The 23,869-nt window shown below is 39.8% G+C and overlaps 1 long non-coding RNA gene across 1 annotated transcript in view; it reads left to right on the top strand.

Annotated features, from left to right (window-relative positions):
- Positions 1–6,966: 6,966 nt before the first annotated feature.
- The window catches only part of LOC138172558 (uncharacterized), a 264,181-nt gene continuing 247,278 nt past the window's right edge, over positions 6,967–23,869 (top strand). The window contains exon 1 of the long non-coding RNA XR_011171154.1: positions 6,967–7,257. This is a non-coding gene — a long non-coding RNA (uncharacterized lncRNA). The remainder of the gene's footprint in view (positions 7,258–23,869) is intronic.

Raw genomic sequence — 23,869 nt, 5'->3', positions numbered from 1 at the left:
ATTCTCCTTTCAAGGACTGTAATGATTGAATTCAGCCTTAATAAAAAGTATCAAAAATTTGTCAGGAACAATTTTTCATATTAATTCTATTTTCATACTCAATACCACTGCCAAAAGTAAAATATATATATATATATATATATATATATATATATATATTTGCTGTGCCACTTTAAATATGGATAATTACAACATGCCCTGTATTAATCATCACTTAACATTTATTTATTTATTTATTTTTTAAAGCAGTTGGGGTTAAGTAACTTGCTCAAGGTTACATGGACAGTTATTTCTGGGTGTGGTACTAAGTATCAGAGCCCAGATTCGATCCCAGGTCATCCGGACTCTGGGGCCGGTGCTCTTACTCACTGTTCTACCTGGCCATCCCCACTTAATATTTATTAATTGTTTTCTATCTGCCAAGTGCAGCACTAACCATTAGGCCTACAAAGGAAAAATGAATAGTCTCTACTCTTCAAAATCTTATAGTCCATTGGGGAAACAAGATGCACATTTAATTATAAATAAATGTATATCACAAGTACACACACATATTAAACTCAATATTGGTTATTCAATAAATAGGTGCTAGGTGCTAGGGATATAAAGAATGGGAAAAAAAACAGTTCCTACTCTCAAGCAGTACAAAGTATGAAGAGGGTTTCTTAAATAAGATAGCTGTGGAATTGAGGAAACTAGGTATTCTGATTGGTGGAGGTAAAGAGGGTGACCATGCCAGGAATTAAGGACTGCCTATGCAAGGATACTGAGATAGGTGATGGAATGTTATAAACATACATATATGTGTATCTCTCTCTCTCTCTCTCTCTCTCTCTCTCTCTCTCTCTCTCTCTCTCTCTCTCTCTCTGCTTCTGTCTCTCTCCCTCCCTATACTGGAAAGGAAGGTAGGTAGTTTAGATCCAGATTGTGAAGGACTTTAAGTAACCGAGAGGTCAGTCAGCCCTCACAGGGAAGTCACTAAGATTAGTAGAGTGGGAAAGGCCTCTTGCAGATGGTGGGATATTAGCTGAGAACTGAAGGGAGCTAAGGAAGTTAGGTGGTAGAGATGAGGAATTTATATATGATCCTAGAAATAATAAGGGAACCAATGGATTTATTGAGTATAATGGTGACGTGGAATATTTGTCAGTGTGTATATGTGTTACCCACTTAAATACATATATACATATGATAGGTATATGTATTTATATCCCTAAGCATGTATGATACATACACCTATGATATATATATGCATATATAACTGCTTATAAAGCACTTTCTTCACAGAAATCAAGGAAGCTAATGCAAATAGTATATCTCCACTTGACAAATGAAAAAAAAATGAGATGCTTACAAGTAAAGTGATATAACTAAGTCTTACAGTTTCAGTCAGGCCTCAGTTCCAAGTCTTCTGACACTAAATCCAGCCCCATACTATGAAAGGCAGCTAGTTCAGTGGAAGAAATATGTTATCATAATGTTTTGGTGGTCAAAAAAGGGTAAAAATATTGATATCTCTAAGGCTATGTTGCTCCATAGGATCACAGAATTTGAGTTTCAAGGGCCCTTGGTAGCCCATCTGTTCCTCATCATTTAAAGAAGTCCTCATTATTATATTATTGACACTCTATCTTCTAACCTCTATTTGAAAAACACTCTGTGTGCATGGGTGTGTGTGTGTGTGTGTGTGTGTGTGTGTGCGCATACGTGCGTGTGTGTGTTTCTCTTTTCAAAGATGCCCATTCTACTTTTAGAAAATTCTAGTTCTCAAGAAGTTCTTTTGAGTCGTATTTCACTCATGTCTGATTCTTCCTGATCTCATTTGGGATCTTCTTGGCAAAGATATTGAAGTGGTTTGCCACTTCCTTCTCCAGTTTATTTTACAGATGAGGAAACTGAGGCAAATAGGGTTACGTGACTTGGCTAGGTTCACATAGCTTGTAAGTGTCTGAGGCCAGATTTCAACTCAGAAAGATAAGTCTTTCTGGCTCCAGGCCCAGAACTCTATCCATTGCACCACTTGGCTGTCTCTTAAGAAGTACTCCCTGATATTGAACCTAAATTTGCTTCTTGTTAACTTCTTCCTGTTGTTCCTTGTTCTTCATTCTTGGGCTAAGCAGTCTAATTCTAATCATTCTTCCACATGGAAATTCTTCAAATACTTGAAAATATCTGTAATATCTCCCCTGAGACTTCTCTTTTCCAGGCTAATCTTACCACGTTCTTTCAAATGAACCTTATATGTCAAGGAGTCAATGGCTTTAACCATTCTAGCTGCCCTGATCTAGACACATTATAGCTAAATAATATCCTCAAACGCTGGTATATAGAATTGCCTTTAATACTGTAGATGGGACCATAGTGTGGTTCCTATTCTTGGAAAGTATTAGTCTTATGCTGTATTTATGCACACCATGACAGAATTAATATGTCCATTATGCAATTCCATGGTAATCAACAGTTTCATAAATAGGGAATCTAGAGGAGCAATAATGGCATAACAGTTGAAGGAATAGCTTCATATCCACTCTCATTGTCTCCCAAACTCTGAAAAACAAAAGGACAGAAATCCACACTGAGGTTTCCAGCAGTGAAAAATCATTACATTTCCCACTCATGAGGAATGAAATTCCTGAAAACCTCAAATAACTCAAACTGAAATTAATAGAAATTTCATTAATATTTTCAGGCAATGAGGGCATTATTCAAAATATAAGATGGTACTCCTAACTTTTAATATGGTTTTCATCAAACAGATATGGAAATTTTAGTTGGTAAAATTCTGAGTGTCATGATTTCAGAGAAAGTCCTCACTTGCCTTTAGGTACTAACAAGTTTTCCTTGAAAATTTTGTTTTACACTACCTATTTTTTTTTTTAATTTTTAAAGCAACCGGGGTTAAGTAACTTGCTCAAGGTTACATGGCCAGTTATTTCTGGGTGTGGTGCTAAGTATCGGAGCCTGGAATTGAACCCCAGGTCATCCCGACACTGGAGCTGGTGCTCTTACTTGCTGAGCCATCTGGATGACCCTAAGCAATTGGGGTTAAGTTACTTGCTCAAGGTTACACGGCCAGGTGTTTCTGGGTGGGTGCTAAATGTCTGAGCCAGGATTTGATCCATAAGTCACCCCGACAGTGGAGCCAGTGCTCTTACTCACTGTGCTACCTGGCCACCCCTACAATACCTACTTTTAATTCCTTCCTCCCTGCCTTCTAAAAATTGTTGTTCGAATTTTTTTTTTTTTTTTTGCTTTCTGAAGGGGGGAATGCATGGCAATTGGGGTTAAGTGACTTCCCCAAGTAAGTGTTGAACTCAGGTCCTCCTGACTCAGGGCCAGTTCTCTATTCACTATGCCACCTAACTGCCCCAGGTGTTCAATTCTTGATTAACTTTACTGTCTTTGCTTCCTTGTCTCCCTCCAAAACAAAAGTCTTGACAATGTTGTGAAGGGAAAAAAAATAAATTCTACTGTTTTTTTTTGTTTATAGAGAAAATTTGTGAAGAATGTTTGAAAAATGAATTATTCTTAAAAATCATGCTAGTGAAGTTTACTCAGGGAAGCAAGCTCCCCCAAGCTACACAGCTACACAACTCATTGTCAGAATCTCTGTTTCTATTTCATTATACATACACATCAACATTTCCCCCCCTCTACTCAACATCTCTTTTTTATCCAATTTTTCAAATATTAGTCAATCAATAAACATGTATTGTTAAGATTTGTCAAGATCTGCACAAGGACCTGTAAGATATAAAGGAAGTAGAAGACATGGTCTTTGCCCTTAGTAAGCAGATGATCTGACAAGTCTAGCTTTCCCAACCCCCTTCTCCCCCCACTCCCCCCCAACAAAACTTGCTTTTTTTTTCCTTTGTTTTTCATGTCTTCTAATGGACTTTCTTTTCCTGTGGACTAATGGAACAGAATGCATACCAGCTAGTCTATTAACCTGCTATTTCTTTAAAATTAATTAAAACTAAAGGAATCCCCAAAAGCTATTCTTCTGGATTCCCCAGATACACTAAAATCTTCAGTAGAGCATAAATTACAGTAGGAATTTCTCTGCTCCTTCACTTCTCCTCTGCCAAATGTGTTATTAAGTGCCTTTCATATTCTAGGTGCTTAATGATTGTTGAATTAAATTGTCTTTCTTCAAGGCCATACTCAGTTTCCACCTCCTCCATGAAGCCTTCACTAATCCTGTAGCTGAAGCTTATCTCTTTCAGAGGTAGCATGTGTAAAGGAGAAAAAAATAGCTTGGAATCAGAGAATCTTTATAAAAACCCCAATTTTGCCACTTACTGGCAGTTTGATCATGGGCTAGTCATTTAATCTTTGTATTCTTCAGTTTTCTTATGTGTAAAATGAGGGAGTTGACTGGCTAAGTGATATCCAAGGCCCCATCTAAATTTAAATGCTGTGATTCTATCTTGACATAATGGAAAGTGCAATTGGAATTTAGAATCAGAGTTCGAATCCTGATCTACTACCTAATATCTGTGTGACCTTGGATAGATAATTTAATCCGCTGGGCCAATAACTTTATTACTAAGGGGAGGAAATTGTACTAAATAGTCTCTAAGGCCCCTTCAAACTCCAAATCTATAATTCTATAATCTTGTTGTCACATAACTACCTTGTATGATCATGATTTGTGTAACTATTGCACTTTTTACTTCACAAGCTTTAATTTTTTCATATTTGCATCCTCAGAATTTTACCTTGTGCATAATAACAATAAAAGCAATAAAAGTTTTCTGAGTTGAATTGAAATGATTGGAATCACTGTTGTCTTTGGAAGAGGGAATGCTGCTGTCCAAGACTCAGGTGCTGAATCTTGGGGAGAAGGAAGCCCAATTGTCCTCTTTGTCTATCTCTGTAATTGAAGAGTCCTTGTGGTTAAAATCTTTCCCCTAATTCCCCTTTCCAGTACATTGTATGTCTTTTACCTTGGTGTACTGCTGGGCGATCAGCTTTTTCAGCCTCTTCTTCCAGTGCTTCCACTAACAACCCTAGGCTTTTCCCAGAATGTCTTATTTTGATTAATGTTTTTGCTCTTCTCTAAAATGTAATCCCTTGAAATTTCAGTTCAAACTTCTCGTTTTGTGGCCATCCCATTTTCAATTGTTCTCTCTTATTTCTTAAATACTAGGTAATTGAAAAGTTGTCACTCACATGTTATCCAGGAATTAGTTGTGTATTGCAGCATTCCTTTTTATTGTTTTGAGCTCCTACTATTATAATAAATTGCATATGTATCTATAGATCTATCACTCTGAGGCAACAAGATGATTCAATAATAACCCTGTGAGCTAAGAAGGGCCACCGATTTGGAGCTTAAAGGGACCTTAGAGGAAATCTAGTATAACTTCTCCTTTTACAGGTGAGGACAAGTTAAGGCCCAGGCAGGTTAAGTGACTAGCTTAAGGTCACACAGGTAGTACTGTATGTTGTAGAGATGGTACTCTAATACAAAGCCTCTCCTCCACATGTAGCGTTCTCCTGCTGTACTGCCTTTTAATCTTCACTTCACAGTTGACAAACTTATATTGTTTAACTTTTCAAATGATTATTGCATATTTCCTTAAACCTGCGGTAAACTCCTTCATGGCAAAAATGATGTCTTATTCAGCTTGGCAACCAACATAGTAGGTGCTGAACAAATATTTCTGGGTAGATTGATGGTAGGAAATAAGTTCCAATCGTGTAAGCCAAAGACAGTTTCTACTGGAAAAGGGAACATCGGTTGTCTAATTAAAGGAGGGAGAAAAAGTCTATAGGTGAGTAGAACCATAAGGGAAGCCAATATACGCAATGATTATGACACCTCCTCCCTCAAACCTTGGGCCAGCTCTGTCAGAATTTTTCTATTTGGCTGGGGATGGGGGTGGTGGGGATGAGGGAGACGGGGCGGGGAGGAAGGGACCGGTAACAGAGGACGCTTGGAATTTGTCCCCTTGGCAGAGTCAGGAAGCAGCTTCTTTGCTTCCTCATCTTGTTGCTGATGCTGCGGAGTGGAAACGGGCCCCTCCCCCCTCCTCCCTTTCTCTGGCTCTTTATATTCTGCAAGGGGTGGGGGGGGGGGAAGGGGTGGAATTTGCACATCAGGCTTCCCAGAGCCGCAGACTGGGTCCTGCGCCCTTCGTCCATTTCTCCCTTGGTACCCTTTGCATTCCTTCTCGCAGGAAGATTCTCCCCTCCTCCCACCCCCACTCCCTCATACGCCCTCCTACCCCACTGGCGCGCGCACAACGGGACCCCGGCACGTGGGCGCGCGGGAAGAGGCGGCGGCGGTGGCGGCCAAGGCTGCTGCTGCTACTGCTATTGCCCAAACCGGCTCGAGCCTTGGCTGCTGCCGCCCTCTCAGTCTCTAGCCGGAACCCAGCAGAGCATCAAGGGAAACAGGGATCTGGGAGAGAGCAGTGCAAGCACAGAGAGGGGGAGGGAGAGAGAGAGGACATCGTGGAAAGGGGGATTGGGGGAGGCGGGTGGGTAGGGGAGGGAGAGCCCTAAAGCCCGAAGCCTGGGAGCGAAAAGGAGAAAACCCCGCTCTCCGGCCCCCGCCCTCCTTCTCCGCCTTTCTTTCTCCCTCCCTCCCTCCTTCTCTCCCTCTCTGCCTGCCTGCCTGTCTGCCGGAAAGCACGATGCAGCGGCGCTCTGGGTAGGCGGCGGCCGGCGGGAGCGGACAGAGGTTTCCCCGCAGCTGTCAAGGCGTCCGGCTGCTCCCTCCGTCTGGGGCCTGGATTCAGGGGGCGGCCGGATCGCCAGCCCCCGGCTAGAAGCTCCAGGAGGGCTTGGGAGCCGGAGCCGCAGCCAGAGCCAGAGCCAGAGCCAGAACCAGAGGAAAAGAGCGTCGGTGCATCCAGCCGGGTGCTTAAAGTCCAAGGAGAGTTGGTGCTGCTGGGGTCGGTCACCCCCACCCCCCGCCCCGCTTCCCACCCAACTTCATTCCCAGTCCCTTCCTCCCTCCTCCTCTCCCCTCCTCCCCCCATGCTGTGGCTTCGCTGACTCGTCCAGTGAAGGGATGTGCTCCCGGCCGGGCTGCGCTCTCTCTGCCTCTCCCCTCATGGGATTGCCTGCACAGAGAGGCTGGAGTTGGAGCGCTTAGCTCCCGCGGAGCAGGGAGAAGAACGGAGGGGGAGCAAAAATTAACACACAGACATACACAGAGAGACCCACACAAGTCCTTCCGCTGCACTTGCTGCTCGCCCTTCAGTCCCGCGAGGGGGCGGCTCCGGCCGGCGCCCAGACCAAGGGGTGAGTAGCTCGTCGCCGCGCCCAGTTCCCCACTTTAACGCGGGCACGGTCTCTCTGAAGTTGTCGGTTTGTCCCTTCCCAGGGAAGGGGTCCCGAGGCTCGGCCCGGCATTCGAGAAGGCAACCCACTCTTGGGTTCGGGTCACTGGGGAAGTTGTGGCTTTCTCCGTCTGTGACTGGCAGTCTCGCGGAGCTCCAGCTCCACCAAACCCAGCCATCTCTCTTGGTTCCCAAGAGTTGTTCTACCTCCCCCCTCGCATCCCAATTCCGAGGCAGGTATCAGGGATAAAAGGGGAGCAGAGGAAGCGGGGCACACAACGCGCTGCTCATAGGCTCCTCTTCACTAGATCTTGAAGCAGGGGTCCTTATGGCAGGCTGTTCTCCCATTGCAATTTGTCCGCAGGTTAGCAGGTGCAGAATGTAAGCGCTTAGAGATCGGCAGGGATGGCTGCTAGGGCGCGGGAGGAGGCCGCGTGCACTTCATTAAAGGAGCATTGAGCAGCTTGAATATTAACAGCAGAGCGTGTGTGAGTGTGTATGCACTGGGGAGAGATCGGAGCGGCAGGAGGACACGCGCGTGAAATTATTCAGCTACAGGAATAGAAGACACATCCCTGAGCAGGCAACTCCAAAAAATCCAAGACCTGGTAGGGAGAAACGGGGATATCAGTGACAGCTCAGGGTCTGAGGATAAGAGGGTAGGTTATACAGTGGCGCTGCAGCTGGACAGAGCTTGGCGAGGACTCTGAGCATCCAACAGGTGACTGCTGGACCCAGTTTCTTTGTGACTGGGCGCGGGGGAGGGAATCCTGTTTCTAATCCCCCGCCTCCCCCACTCCCCGGCTTTTTTTTTTTTTTTTTTTTTTTTTACCGTTACTGCTCTGGGGTAAAATATCTCTAAACACGGAGTAAGGAAATGCACTTCTCCTTATGGTTTTATTAGCTCGTCCTACTCAGTGTGTGTACGTGTACGTGTATCCTTGTGTGTGCGATGTTTGTGTGTTTATGTATGTGTGAGCGCACGAGCGCCATCCAAATGCAGTTGCCTTGATGCCTCTTTGGGGAAACAAGTGAACTCTCTGTTGAGGCCCTCTTTGTGTCGCTGATAGAGGATGTGACTGAACTTTAAGGCAATTGAGGCCCCATTCAGAAAGGATGCTGCGGACTTGGCTGATCCCTAGTTGGAGTGGGCAAATCTGCTGCTTCCCTCGGGAATGTAGGCATTAGCCCTTCCGGGTGACCCAGGCTCCCAGCCTTCCAGAGCCTAAAGGCCTAAGGCTACGCTAAGAGCCAAATCTTAAGGAAAGCTGAAGGGAATTCCTCTGTCTCGTCGTTCCCTATCTCTTTTCACACAGCAATGGTTGTAGCTAGCCCCCACTCTGCCTCCTCGCTTCAAATCCCAAGATACATGCGGGTGTGTGTGTGTGTGTGTGTGTGTGTGTGTGTGTATGTGTGTTGGTGTGTGTGTGTTGGTGTGTGTGTGTGTGTGTGTGTGTGTGTGTGTGTGAGGATGGATCAAGTTGGTTGCCTGAACAGATGGAGTTTGGTGAAAGATTAAGTTTTACTGCTCTAAGGTCGGGACGGAAAGTGAAATCAATTGGAAGGACAGAGAGGAGGACCCTTGACCCTTTTGAGAGCTGGCTCGAGTCCACAGGTGAATGTACTGAGGAGAGCTCAGGATTCGAATCATGCTCCAGCACTAAGTAGTTGACCATCGGCACATGGCACATTTCGGACTTCTCAGAGTTTTCTCTTCTGTAATTTGTGTGTAGAGATTCCTACCAGGAGGAGATAATAGATCTCAGCCGTGGGGAAGCACAAACTACACAAAAATGCGCCGAGCTGTTACTCCTGCTCTTCAACCCGTTTTCCCTCTTGCTGCTTTTCTTTAATTTTGTCCTTCCAAGACCTGCTTCCCTTTCCACTAGCACCTTTCTGTATCGGAGATGTTCCCACTCCCACCCCCCGAAAAAGGCTCGGAGCCTGGGGTTCTAGACTAACGTTCGAATGGTATTGGCCATTTGGCTGGGAGCTAGTCCGCGGTGTTAGCATGGGGCTCACGCATTCATGGGAAACGTGGCTTCTATTGGCGTCTTGTTGGCAAACGGGGCCGGCGGGATCTGGCCACTGGTGGGAGCGAAGGAGCTGAGAGCAGGTTTAGGGGCCATGGGATTGTGTGTCAAAAGGAAAGCGAGAGATTGGAAAGGGATGGATAGAGGTCAGGACAGAGACAGAGTTTGTGTGATTTTTTTTTTTTTTTGTATAAACCAAGCCGAGTTCCTAAAGAAGTGGGCACAATCCCTGTTCCCTATGAGGCTAGTAGCTGCAACTATTTGCTTCACCAGTGAGTCGTGAATTACGCTGAAATTACCCACCCCACTTAGGACTGGAATTCATTGGCTAAGAGAGGAATGGAAAGTTTAGCTCTTGGCAAATTCACACAGAGATACGAATGTTCCTCTTCGCTGAATTTCTCTGAGTGAATGCATATCAGGCAAATATGCATTCGTTCATTGATTGATTGATTCATCACCCACTCAAACATTCATTCACTAAACAAACATTTATCAAGCACCTACTGTGTCTGCACAGTGCACAGGGCTATGAGCTGGGTTACTGGCATTACAGTGAAGTATAGAAGTTTACTTGCACTAATATTGTAGAATTTTTTCTCTCTTGATTTGTCCTAATAATCCCCTCCATCTGAGATTCCTTGGAAAGAACATTGAACTTGGAGTGGAGACCTGGGATTAGAAGGGAGCTCTGGTATCTCCATTAGCATATATGGACTTGGTCAAGTTATGTCCCTTCTCTGAGTCTGCTTCCTCATCTGTTACATGTGGATACCTGCACATCTTTCTTACATAGCTTATTCTTAGGAAATCCTTAAATGGCTTCACAAATGCAAGCTATTATTATTATAAGTTGTTGGATGTTTCCAAACAACTGCATTTTAAGCAGTCTTCAGAGAACCCTTCTCCTTCAAAGGTGCATTATATGAAGTTTCACTTTAAAGGCAAAGGACCAGAGAAGCTGCTGAGTAGAAATCATCACTCACTCAATTCCATTAGCCAGTGGGCCCTCAAGCAAGGCAGTTGCTGGTTGGGGGGGTATCATGAGGCTCCCTCTTCTTTGGGATACCTTTAATTCTCTTTATTTTTTGTCCTGGGTTTTTTTTTTTTTCATAATACAACTGTTGCAGCTTTGTCTTCTGATTGGATGGTTTATAATCAGGACTAGAGGTAACAAACCAGAGTAGAAAGAAGGCACCCCAGGTTTAGGTATGCTGCCTGTGTTTGAGCACTATGGATTAGGAAATCTGTTGACTGTTATTTGAGAAGTGAACTGCACAGCAATCATGTAGGCATTTGTTAAACGATTTACTTCTTGCCCTGACAGGATCAAAGCATTCAGAAAGCACAAAGTGCTTCTTAACAGCCTTAGTGTTCCTATTTGTACAAATCATTGACACAAAATGTCACTGGGAGGCAGGTTAGAGGGCAGTTGTGTCAAAAGCTACTTCAAGCAGAACCCTCCCAGGTTTGTATAGTCTCAGAGAAGTAGTAGCAGGTGATGCTCATGGATCCTGGCTGCCGCTTAAAAGTATGATTAAGAATTGACCTCCTAGGTCACCCAATATTTGAATGACATGTTCTACAGATTAAAAAAGTGAACCCCCCACTCTTTTCAGGATTTCACAGTAGTCTGCTTAAATTTAATGCTGTGTTCTGCAGCATCTCAGGTATCTTCTGATCTTGTTTTATTGCAAAGTGGCTAAAGTTGTCGGACTTCTTATTTAGCCTACTGTTTTCTCATCTTTCCTTTGGAGATCCAAATTTATTTTCTGAGTCTGTGCTGCTTTTAACCTTGACCTTTTATTTGTAGATAGTAATTGAGCCCTGGGTACCTCTGACAAGATGCTGTCAGAGTTACACTATTTTTTTTTTTTTGTCTTGCTATCGTTTGGGAATATGGAACACAAAGACAGGAATTACTGGCATTTAAAGTGGTCATATCTTTTACATATTAGACTTGTTGCAGTTTCATGATGCTTCTTTCTTCATCATGATGTAAGATTGATTGGAAGCATCATTTATTATCTTTTGCAGGGATTTTTGGGTGTATTCTGGTTTCTTTTCCTTCCTTCCTTCCTTCCTGCCTTCCTTCCTTCCTGCCTTCCTTCCTTCCTTCCTTCCTTCTTTCCTTCCTTCCTTCCTTCCTTCCTTCCTTCCTTCCTTCCTTCCTTCTCTCCTACCTCTCTTCCTTTCTCTCTTCCTCCATTTCTCCCTTTCCTCATCATTTTTTCCCTTGCTTTATTCTTTCCTCCTTCCCTCCCTCTCCCCCTACTTCCTTTCCACCTTCCTTCCCTTGCTCCTCTAATTAAATTTATGAGACTAGATTGAAGTGAGTGGTATATTTCTTCTTCTGGTGTAATTCTCTCCATCCTTTAAACCTCAAATATCATCTCAACCAGGAATCCATTCTTGTTTGACTTTTCCCAAATCAGATGTGGTATTTTCCTCCTTGGACTTTACACAGGATTTTATTTGTATTTCATGTAATCATAATGTTCTATTTTGTATTATACTTATTATGTCCCCCATGGCACCCCCACCCCACCCAGTAATCATTAAGCAACTAAAGGCAGTGTGATGTAGGATAAAGGGTGCTAAATCAGAATTGCAGAGATTTCAGTTCTGCAACTTGCTACCTTTATGACTTTGGGCAAGTCATTTAATCTCACAGGGTCTTAATTTTCTCATATGTAAAATGAAGCATTGGAGTGGTGACTTCTATATCCCTGTCCTTCTCTAAATTTATGATTTTATGAAGACAGAATACAATGCCCTGCACACAATAGGCATTTTATAATTTAAAAATGCATTAAACCTACTGAGAATTAGGAGATTTCTTGTGCAGTTTAAATTGCTATAATTCAAAATGATTTGATGTGGTCTTTCATTCTGAATGAGGAGGGGAGTTAAATTGAAATTCAAAAAATGGGAACCTTTAGTTGTAAGATAAATGTGTACACGAAGACTTAGAAAACAGAGAAAGATGGTCATAGTAGTTACAGGTAAATTAGGATAATAATGTTTGAATATGCTAAGGTGGGTTATTATTTAAGAGATGATTAGAAGGACTGTTTTGATTTGAAAGGGCTAATGTGATTAATAATAATAGTTGACATTTGCATAGAAAGTTTGCCAACTACTCTATATACATAATCTCATCTACAACTCTGAGGTAAGTGCTACAGATTTTATTATCTCTATTTTACAGATTAGGAAACTGAGGCTGAGAGATTAAATAACTCATACAAAGTAATGAAAACCAGGATGAACCCAATTTGTTTGATTCTAAATCCATCTGTTTTTTACTGTATTATACTGTCTTGCAAATAGATAATTTTTACTTTTTTGTATCATTAGCTGATCTAGGCTGTCATGAATATGGGTATTCCCTCCAGTAGTGCAGACTGCAATCCATTGGTTAGACAGAGAAACATTCTTCTCCCAACTCTAAAATTTGAAAGATTAAGAACTTCAGAGACACAACAGTCTTTTTTACTTATTGTCTATTTTGATTCCCTCAGCATGCCACTGAAAACACTGAAGTCCAAAGAAAAAAATAATTTTCTCAAGGTTGTAGCTGTGTGCCTAGATAGCTTCCATTACTAGTCTAGGCTCTTTAAGTTTATAAAACTCACTGCTACTAACTTAAAGGGAACATAGTTCCATGTTCTGCTATGAAATGTTGGAGGTTGGTAACTGTTCACGTGTTCCTTGTGCCTGACTGGCCCACCTCCTGCAAAATGCTACACTTGAATTTAAACTGGGACAGATTGAGTTGTACATGAGAATTTGCTGATGGGTCAAAACTCAGATGACAGAGAAATAGACGTAAGGGTGACTTTCCAAGTGCTCTGTTAATAAGGTCTTCTGGGTTCCTGGAATATCAACCTATTTTTTTCCAGTGAGATTGCTTAAGGTTATCATATCCTTGGCCTTTCTTTGAAGTCATTCTGTGTTGGATTTCAGGCAGATTTTGAGAAATGTGAAAGTTCATTGACATTTTTCATCATTCCTAATGCATCTTGGTAAAAGCTCATGGCATAGGCTCCTTGGCAAAGTTATAGATCAGACAAGGCTCCCCCATATTATTGAAGAACTCTGTGTGTTTGATTTAAAAAAAATCACCTTGGGATCTTTCTACTCTCGGGGTGCTTTGGTGTATGACTAAATAGCTCAAGGCTTGCTCAGTCCAAATATAGCCTCCAATACTGGACTCTGTGCATTGCTCTATGGAGTTGTTAACACGTAGATCTCTATCACATGGTGTCAATATTATGGAGATATTAAGACACAGATCATTGGTGCAGTATATTGTAAATGATCCTTTGGAAACATTATAATCAGTGCTGACAATGCAACAGAAACTTCTTAATGTAGCACCTTCTCTGCATTCAAAGAGGTTTTGTAAATCATTATCAAAAAAGTACAAGCAAATATGCACCAAGGAGAAGCCATAGAAAAGAAAAATGGGGCATTTTTTTTTTATCATGAAAGTAGGCCCGGTTTAATGCTAGAGCAGGGTGAATGGGTAGAGATAGGAAGGACTAGCCTGCTGAGAAGAACTGAAGACAACCCTGGAAAATTTGAGAGAAACGACAGCAAGGACATCTGTTCCTAAAATATCATTCTCATTAGCTTGTAACAGTGCTGAACATTTCATCATTAGAGATTAATTCCTTTGGATATAAAATGCTTTCTTATTTTCAGGAGACTACTATTAAAACTAAACTACCTTGAATAGGGATCTAAAGTGAATATCTTAGCAGGAATTTATCACATTGTCCTCTGAAGCTAGCTTGATAATGAAATCTAAAAGAATGTGACTTAAGGTGTTAATTTTTGTGGGAGATATGAAGAAATCAAGGTTATGGACGAGGAGTTCACTAAAAGGGGTTTAGGTGGCTAAAGTTGAAGGGTGAAGACTGAACATCAAGAGGAGTAACAATTTTTATGTGGAGGTATTCAGTTAATCTCTAGGAATTTCTGGAATAGTGCATGTTAATGGTACTTAAAGTGATAACCAGAAATTCTAAGTTAGATAATCATTATGCTTTGTTATTTAGAAAGGCAACATGGTATAGTAGAAAGAGTCCTGGATTAGAAATCAAATTTGAGTTCAAATACCATTTTTTTCTCCTACTAGCTATATGACCTCAGGCAAGTCTTTGTCCCTTATCTGTAAATTTAGGCATTTGGACTAGGTGATCTTTAAGGACCCTCACAGTATTACATCTAAATCTAAGAATTATACACACACACACACACACACACACAGACACAGACACAGACAGTGACAGAGACCGAGACAGAGAGAGATGTAGATACATATAGAGAGCTATAGATATAAATAGATATTCATAAACCCTTAGATCTGAAAGATACCTAAAAAGTCTTCTACTCCAATGTAATTGACAGAACAATTGATTTGGAGGTATAGGATTTGGCTAAAATAGCAACTTTGTCCCTGTGACCTTATGTAAGTGCACAATCTTTCAGGTGACCTTGGTTCATTCATCTCCAAAATGAAGAGCTAGAAGGAATAGCCCCTTAAGCTTTAGATCCTACAACTACCTTCATTTTATAGAAAAGGAAATTGATCAGCAGTTCTATCTAACCAGGACAAATTAAGAATCTGATTTGCAGAGGCATGAAAGAGTATGGATTTATTTATATGTTTCTTTTCCTCCTATTATATTGCAATTTCCTCAAAAGCAAGGTCTACTCAATCCTCAGATGCCTTGAACAGAGTTGGTGCTTAAAAACATTTGCTGAAGGAATCATAAATGAATTAATGGCTGTCTTTGAATTTCATTTGAATCTGATTTCACCTTCATACAAAGGTGGGAAGGGAAGGTTGAAAGGTTGGACTAACTTATAAAATGAGTTAGACTGGGACTGAATCCCCTCAAGACTATCTGAGCTATTCAGATTCTCTAGAGACTGTCCTGTTTTAGAACGTTTATTATTTTAGCAAATTCAATTCTAGGAAGCAAATATTTATTAAATAACTACCATGTATAACCATTTATTTGGTGCTTGCTATGTGCAGAGCACTGTGCTAAAATGTTAAAAAAAGATACACATTTTAGATAAAATATGCTTTCTTCCTTTATACATCTTTCCTCATGATGTTTATAGTCAAGTAGGGTGATATAGGGCAAACATAAATAATTTTAATTCAAAATATTCCATGATAAGTGCATTAGAGAAAATTAGAACAAAGTATTATGTGGAGGCTAGAGGAAATGTCATTTTTATTTTTTTGTCTTTATTTATTTGTTTGTTTACTTTTAGTTTACAAGATTCAGTTCCACAATCCCTTGAGTTTCAAAATTTTTTCCCCTACCTCTCCTCCCCCCACACCCCATGGTAGCATGTAATCAAGTATAGGATCTGCAAATACTTTAACATTAGACATTAGGCAGGTTGTAAGGAAGTATTGTAACTGATGGAATGAACAATGGGAAAGAGGAAACAAAACCAAACAAGAAAAAGAAAGAGAGCAGGTAGTTTGCTTCAGTCTGCATTCATACTGTTCTCTCTAGTTCTTTCTCTGAATGTAGATGTCTTTTTCCATCATGAGTCTTTTGGAGTTGTCTTATAACCTTGTATTGCTGAGAAGAGTCCAGTCTATCAACGTGGGTCATCACACATATGTTGTGTCTGTAATTGTGTACAAATTTCTCCTGGTTCTGCTTTTCTCACTCAGCATCAGTTTGCATAAGTCTCTCCAGGTAAATATGAAGTGTGCTCCTCATTTCTTATAGCAAAATAATATCCCATTATATTCACATACCACAACTTGTTTAGCCATTCTCCAATTGATGGACATCCCCTCAATTTCCAAATCTTTGTCACCAAAAGAGCTGCTATAACTATTTTTGTACATATGGGTCTTGTTCCCAATTCTATGATCTCTTTGGGATACAACCCTAGAAATGGTATTACTGGGTCAAAGGGTATGCAATTATTTATAGCCCTTTGGGCATAGTTCCAGATTGCTCTCCAGAATGGTTGAATCAGTTCACAACTCTATCAACAATGCATTAGTGTTCCACTTTTTCCACATCCTCTCCAGCATTTGTTATTTTCTGTTTTGTCATCTTAGCCAATCTGACCAGTGAGATGTGGTATCTCAGAATTGTTTTAATCGGCATTTCTCTTTTAGAGTATTTTTTCATATGCTTATGCTTATATCTTTAATTTCTTCCTCTGAAAACTGCCTGTTCATATCCTTTGACCATTTATCAATTGGGGAATGACTTATAGTCTTATAGATTTGACTAAATTCTCTGTATATTTTAGAAACGAGACCTTTATCAGAGACACTGGTTGTAAAAATTCTTTCCCAATTTCTCACTTCCTAGAGGAAATGTCATTACTAATAATTGGGATCAGGAAAGGTCTTATGGAAAAGGTATTACTTAAATTGGACTTTAAAATGAAACAGGAATTCAGCAGGCAGGGAAGTAGAGTGAGAAAAGTGCAAGCATAAGACAGGGACAATAGGAAAGTTAGATTGTGATATAGGGTATGTAAAGGGGAGTAAAAAGTTAAGTCCTTCTTTAGAAGCCAGTATCAACCTTAGAAGGATCTGGAATACATTTTGAGCTTTAGTTCAAATTACCTTTTCAGTAGGTGGGGATGAAATCATATTGGGTCATCCTCATTCATCACTTTCTCCTGAGGAATGTGAAATTACAAGATGGTTGACAGGCGTGCATGTGTTGTGTGTGTGTTTTGGGGGGAGTCATTGGGTGTTAGCATTTGTTACCATGAAGGTAATCACATTCTTAGTTGTGATCTTGCCATTGGTTGTGATCTTGTCCTCATTAGCAAAGTCATCTAACAACTGACAGCCATTTTGCTCTTCCTTGTAAACCCAAATACCAGAAAACTTTAGTGTCATGCCTGGTTTTGGAAAAAGTTCATCTTTATTTTGGGGGTGTTATTTTCATTAAACAATTGGTATCCAGTTAATAAACTAATACTTAATCATAACACATACATTTAATCTTGTCTTGCCTTTTCCCTATGTTGTTTTCTTCCTAAAATAGAAATTTATTTATTTTTACATGAATTTTTAAGTTGTCTTTCCACTATCCACCCCAATGGAACAATAACAAAAGGAAAATAAACCTTCATCTTAAAATATATATCCCATACTAGCCATTTCTGAAAATGTTTGACTGCCTTTTGTAGGAGATAAATAGCATGTTTCATATTCAGTCTTCTGGACTTTTTGGTTTTGTATTAATCATAGTTCTGAAATTTATCAAAGTTTTTTTCCCCTTTATAATCTCACTGTCATTATATAAATTGTTCCAGTTTTGTTCTCTTCACTCTGCATTATTTCATAGAGGTTTTCTCAGTTTCCAAACATTTTGTTATTTCTTATGGCATAATACTATTCCATTACATTCCAATACCACAATTCATTTAGTAATTATCCAATGGAATACCTTCTTTAATTTTGGATTTTTGACTCCTATAGAAAGAGATGCTATAAATATTTTTACGTGTAGAGGGTCTTTTCCTTCTTCTTTGATCTCTTTGACCTTATAGTGTTCTAGTTAGGTCAAAGAGTATCCACTATTTAGGAACTTTATGATTACTGTTCCAAATTGCTTTCCAGGATGGCTGGACCATTCCACAGCTCCAAGAACAGTACAGTAGTGTGAATTTTCCCCATAGTCTTTCCAACATTTGCCAATTTTCTCTTTTTTTATTCTTTGCTAGTCTAATGGATATAATATCAAAAGCAACATTTTTCATGTAATTGTTGATAGCTTGCATGTTTCCCATGAACACTGACTGTTCCTTTCATTTATCTATTGATACCCATATCATTTTTAGTCACAAAAAGGAAAAGATTTAGAACTAAATGGAATCTTTGAGATCTAGTCCAGCCATTTCTTTTTACAGATGGGGAAACTGAGGACCAGAAGGATGAAGTAACTTGCTCAGGTTTACACAGGAAGTGAGCAATAGGGGCAGCTAGGTGGTGTAGTGAAGAGCAATGGCCCTGGAGCCAACAGGACCTGATTTCAAATCTGACCTCAGACACTTGACACACTTATTAGCAGTGTGACCTTGGGCAAGACACTTAACACCAATTTCCTTTACCCCCTCAAAGAAAAAGAAGTAAGCAATAGGAGTCAAATGAAATATAAGATTCAAACCCAGTCCTCCTCTTTTTCTAAGTCTAGTATTTTTTTCTACTGTAGTCATGATTAGTAATTTTTGCAAATATGTGTTGGTGATGGTAATAAAAGTGATCGAGTTGGGGGGAGTTTAGGATCTTAATGCTACTTATTTTCAGTCAGAAAGATGAAACTGGAAGACTAGAAGGGCCCATAGAAATGATCTAGCCCATTCACTTAATTTTACAGAGAAAAAAATGAAATCCAAAGTAGTGAAATAATTTGCTTAATACTCCACATTGTTTTTGTGTCAGAGCTAGGTGTACGCCCTCACTTGCTGACTCTTGTTTGTGTCATGACTATTTGACAGTTAAATACAATATATTTAACCAAATAAGTAGCATCATGATATGGTGAACTCATTTGGTTTTATACCTTAAATGTAGTCTATTTGGGCCAATTTCCCATTTATGCATGTCTGAGTTAATGGTTCTCATGCTTTTTCTGCCAAGAATCACTTTTGGCACTGGTTGCTATTTTGATAGCATCAGTAGTGGAAAAAAAATCTATGCCAGGTATAAAATGCATTGATTATAATCCTTCACCCTCCTTTTCTCTATTTTATTTTGTTCATTGGGTGGCACATTGTATCTATGCCTCTTCCCTCTCATATAGAAGAAGTGTGTGTATGGGGGAGCATGGGGGTGGGTGGGTTGATGATTCATGCTTCAGACAGTTTTATGGAAGTGTCAAACATGGGGCCAAGTTCCATGTTGAACCTTCCAAGAGTTTTATTGAATAATATGAAAATTGTGACCAGAAGACAGAATTTTGTCTCTCTGTATCTAGGACCGTTCTTTTGTTATATTTGAGAGAAGAAAAAGAATGGTGAAGCCAGGGAGCTTGCGGCCATATGAGGATGTCTCTAAGGCCCTGTGATCCTATGTCAGGGGATTCCCTATGTCCTCAGATGAGAAAATGAAAGGCAACTTTCAAGTGCTTTTTTTTGAGAGTCAGAAATTCTGCAACTTTTCTCCTTACTTCCATTGCCAGTGATAATACATCATGTTGGAAAGGACTGTTTTAATGCTACTATAGAGGTGTGCAGTAAAAATGAAATATTACATTTGATCTATCCCAGCAGGTGCTGTCTCATAGCTTTTCAGAAAGGAATGCTACTATTATATTATTGTCTTGCACTTTCCTTCTAAATTACAGGGAAATGGATTGTCTTTTAATAGATTTGGGATTTTTTCCATGATATGTTTGTGACTGAAGTTCTTCCTAGCTTGAGGGAAAATCATGGAATGTGAATTTTTCAGTCTGGCAACAGAAAATAATATAGTGGGACCATTTGAAAGCCACTAGGGACAAATCGTGGGTATGTCTTTCCGATTATATGGCAGACAGCTGGACAAACTCAATTGACATTACGGAAGGAAAAAGAATCTAATTCCCAACTTGGGTGTATTTTGTCAGTAAGTACAGTAATTACAAATTCTCTGTGTGATCAATACTGTAGATTAAAAAAATTCTTTCAGAGAAAATGTCAAAGTAAAATTTAAGTACACTTCAGGAGATATGCTATCTTATTGGTATAGTGCAGTATATATTTCCATGCCTTAGTGGTTTTCATGGGTGGATATAACTAAAGTAATTTATCACGTGGAAACTAACCCTTTCATCACATTCCCTAGGGAAAAAAAATTATAATGAGCCTCCCTGGATAATAACATGTAGTATGATTCCCCCCAAGTGATATGGGCTATATTCTTCACAAGAGTCTTATGCTAATTGTCATATAAATATATATGTATGTATGTGTATATATATATATATATATATGTATATATGATATAATGGTGGCTTTTCTGTTTCCAAGGGGAACACCAACAGATCATAAGCCCTGGACATCACCTATCTATATGGAAAAGCTTTGAATACAAACAGTAGTGGAATGTCATTTGCCTAGCTAAGTTCAGAGAGACTTATCACCATGTTGGTTTCAGGATGATAATTTTACTTTTTGGTCTCAGCAGCTCACAAGAACATTCTAAGATGCAGAGAGGTTATGCTTTGCATCAGTGGAGGGGGAATCTCCACCATTTAATCACATATACTTGAAGTATTAAAGTTATGTCCTCAGATAACTAATCATCTTGAACTTGGGTAGGAGCCTTCTAAATCACCTTTTTGCTCATGTCTCAAGTATATGATAAGAGTTTAATTTTCATCAAGTCTATGTGCTGGCATTTTATAGAAAATAAACCCAACATATGCCCCAAGAAAGTAAAAGATAGAAAAGCCATATAGATGTATGTACACTACATATGTGTATATATAAATATACATGTATGTATTTAATATATGTATATAAATAAAGACACACATGTGTGTATACATACACATATATATGTTCCTTGAGAGCAGTGACTACCTTTTACCTTTTTTTGTATTCTCATCAATTACAATGGTTCCTGGCACATAGTAGGCACTTGATAAATACTTGTTGACTTGCCTTGAATATATCTCTGGATTTATCTATCTATGAAAATATTTGTAGCAGCACTATCTGTAGTAGCAAAGAACTGAAAAATAGGTAGAAGACTATGAGCGGAGGAATGGGTAAACACTTTATGGTAGATGGGATATTACTATACCATAAGAAATGATGAATATGATTAATTCAGGTAAATGGGGAGATTTATGTGAACTGATGCAAAGTGAAGTGAGCAGAGTCAGGAAAACAATAATCACAACTATAGCGATATAATTAGAAAGAACAACCAAAATGAAACTAAATAGTGTACAATTGTAATATCAAATGTTGAATCCAAAGGAGAGGTGAAAAAAAGTTCTTTCCTCTATCCTTTATACTGGTGAACTATGAGTGTGGAACATGTATGTACTGTCAGATGTTTTGTTTTTTCTGAACTGCTTTTATTCTTATATTTCTTTTTAAATCTTTGTTGCAAGGGGTGACTCTCTGGATAGGGGTACTGAAGAGATAGTTCTAGAAATAAAAGTCATATAAGAACAAAAGATATCAATAACTATTTTAAAGCGCTAAATGTAGAGCTCCAGAAAATAGATTTAGAACATATAAATATTTAGCAGAAAAGACCACTTTTTCTTTCTTTTTTTCCCCACCAGGGTTCCTGGCTGGATGAGTGTCACTCAGCATCAAGCCAACCACTGATGGTTTTAACTGGTGGTTATGTCCTGCTGGGTGACCTGATTCTGACTGACAGCCCAGCATGCCTGTGGTGGGGCTCTCAAGACCCTTGAAGGGTATGGACTTTTCTTCCCTTTCTCCCTGCCAATACAGTACAGGCAGTCTCTCCCTAGTTGTCTAGAGATAGGCAGTCTGGGCTGCTGTTCTGCAAACTTGAGAACAAGAGTGGATGCTTTTGAATTCTAAGACTGCTTTTAAGTAGAGTCTTTACCACCTTTGAAGTGACCATGGAAGAGGAAGAGAATTTTCCAGCTTGGTTTCAAGTGCTATCAATTGGACAATGCCCTGTAGTATCTCAACTGAAGTTCTCCAAGTGCTTTTTTAATGCCCATGTTATATGAACCATGAAAAGCAGGCATTTCATATTTAAGAGAGGCCACCTGGTGTAATGGAAAGAATATTGAATTTGGAGTCAGAGGGTCTTGGTTCAAATCCTTATTCTGATACTGACTACCTTTGTGATTCATTTTTGTGGTCATATTTCCTCATTTAAAAAGGGTATAGGTGATCTTTAAGGCCCCTTCTAAGTCTCAATTGATCAAATAATCTTACTTTATGCGTAAAAGCTGTGAAGGACAAAGATTATTTTGTCTATTGTACTCCATGCATATATATGGAATTGGAAACCATGGCACAATAGAAAGAACCCTGACTCTTAAGAAGAGGACATGGATTCAAATCTCACCTTGCTACTTAGCACCTGTCTGACTTTAGGCAAGGCAAATCAGTTTACCTTTCTGAGTCTCAATTTCCTCTTCTATAAAATGAACTTGTTGGGTTACATGACCACTGAGGTTTATTCTAGCACTATGGTCCTATGAATGTCACACTTTGAATCTAAGTATCCCAGTTTAAAAGAGCCTGAGGACATTTTTCCTCCTTAATTATCCAACTACATCATCATCATCATCATCAAATATTTACTAACTGCTTACTACATTGAAGGCACCATATTAAGACATGGGGATACAAAGGGAGACAAAAATATGCTCCACACCCTCAAATGGCTCACATTCTAATGGGGAAGACTACATGCAAAAAACTATGTATGTACTTAGAAAATATTTATGTGCACATGTACATATACACACATGTAGACTGTGCATTCACTAAAGTTCTACATAATGGTTCACCATATATATGAATATATGTACATGTGTCTAGACACATATGTGGTTAAGAGCACTGGATTTAGAGTAAGGAAGATCTGAATTCAGGTGCTGCTTCAGAAAATTGCTAGCTATATGACCTTCTACTGTCATTTAGATGCCCTCAGTTTCATTTTCCTCGTCTGCAAAATGGAAAGAATAGTAGTGCCTACTACCCAGAGCTATTGTGAGCATCTAATGAGATAACACACGTACAGTACTTTGCAAAGCTTTAAATGTTACATACATTCTACTTACCCCCCAGTTCTCAGTTTATCTAAGGCACAATCATTCAGTGATTAAAGTCAAGGTAAGAATTGAGGCGAAAGATGGCCTAGCTTGAATTCAAAAAAGAATCAGTCTAGGAGGGGAAGACACTCAAGAGTTTCAGGGAGAGGTATGATAAAAATAAAAGATTAGCTGGCTACATGGTGAAGATTCAAGATGATATAGGAAGGTAGCCAGCACACCCCCTCTGGTGTTCTCTGCATTTCAAGAGAAACAGAGGAAGGTATCTAGCACATTGGATTTACTCCTTGTGGCAAATCTGGGGGAGGACATTGACAAAATGGCAAGTGTGCATGACTTGTGATTTGCATCATTGAAGATAACATCCAAATTGATATCAAAAGGTCAGCTGGAGTTGAATCTTTTGACTACAGATAATATGTGCAATCAGTTATTTCCTATATGCCATCACTACCTGTGTGATTATAGGCCAGTCACATAACTACTTTCAGCTGCAGTATCCTCATTTTCAAAGTAAGAGGATTGTACTAGATGACCCCTAAGGTTGCTTCCAGTTCTAAGTTTTATCAGTCTAGGGACTTTGATACTCTGAATGCTCTTTTATCTCATTAGTGAGGGGGAATTCTCTCTACAGATGCAGCTTGCATACCTGTTGCACTTTCTTATACTATATGTCTGACATCTGTATTTTACCATAATTCTTCTATCAAACATAGTGGGGGCCTTACGCTGGGGGGTGGTTTTTTTGAAGCTAGAAGGTATC

The sequence above is a fragment of the Petaurus breviceps genome, unplaced genomic scaffold (assembly GCF_028583685.1).
Source record: "Petaurus breviceps papuanus isolate PSGF00001 unplaced genomic scaffold, PetGlider_PUasm1.0 551, whole genome shotgun sequence".
Taxonomy (NCBI): domain Eukaryota; kingdom Metazoa; phylum Chordata; class Mammalia; order Diprotodontia; family Petauridae; genus Petaurus; species Petaurus breviceps.
Note: the sequence above shows the minus strand (reverse complement) of the source record. Positions and strands in the feature narration are given on the sequence as shown.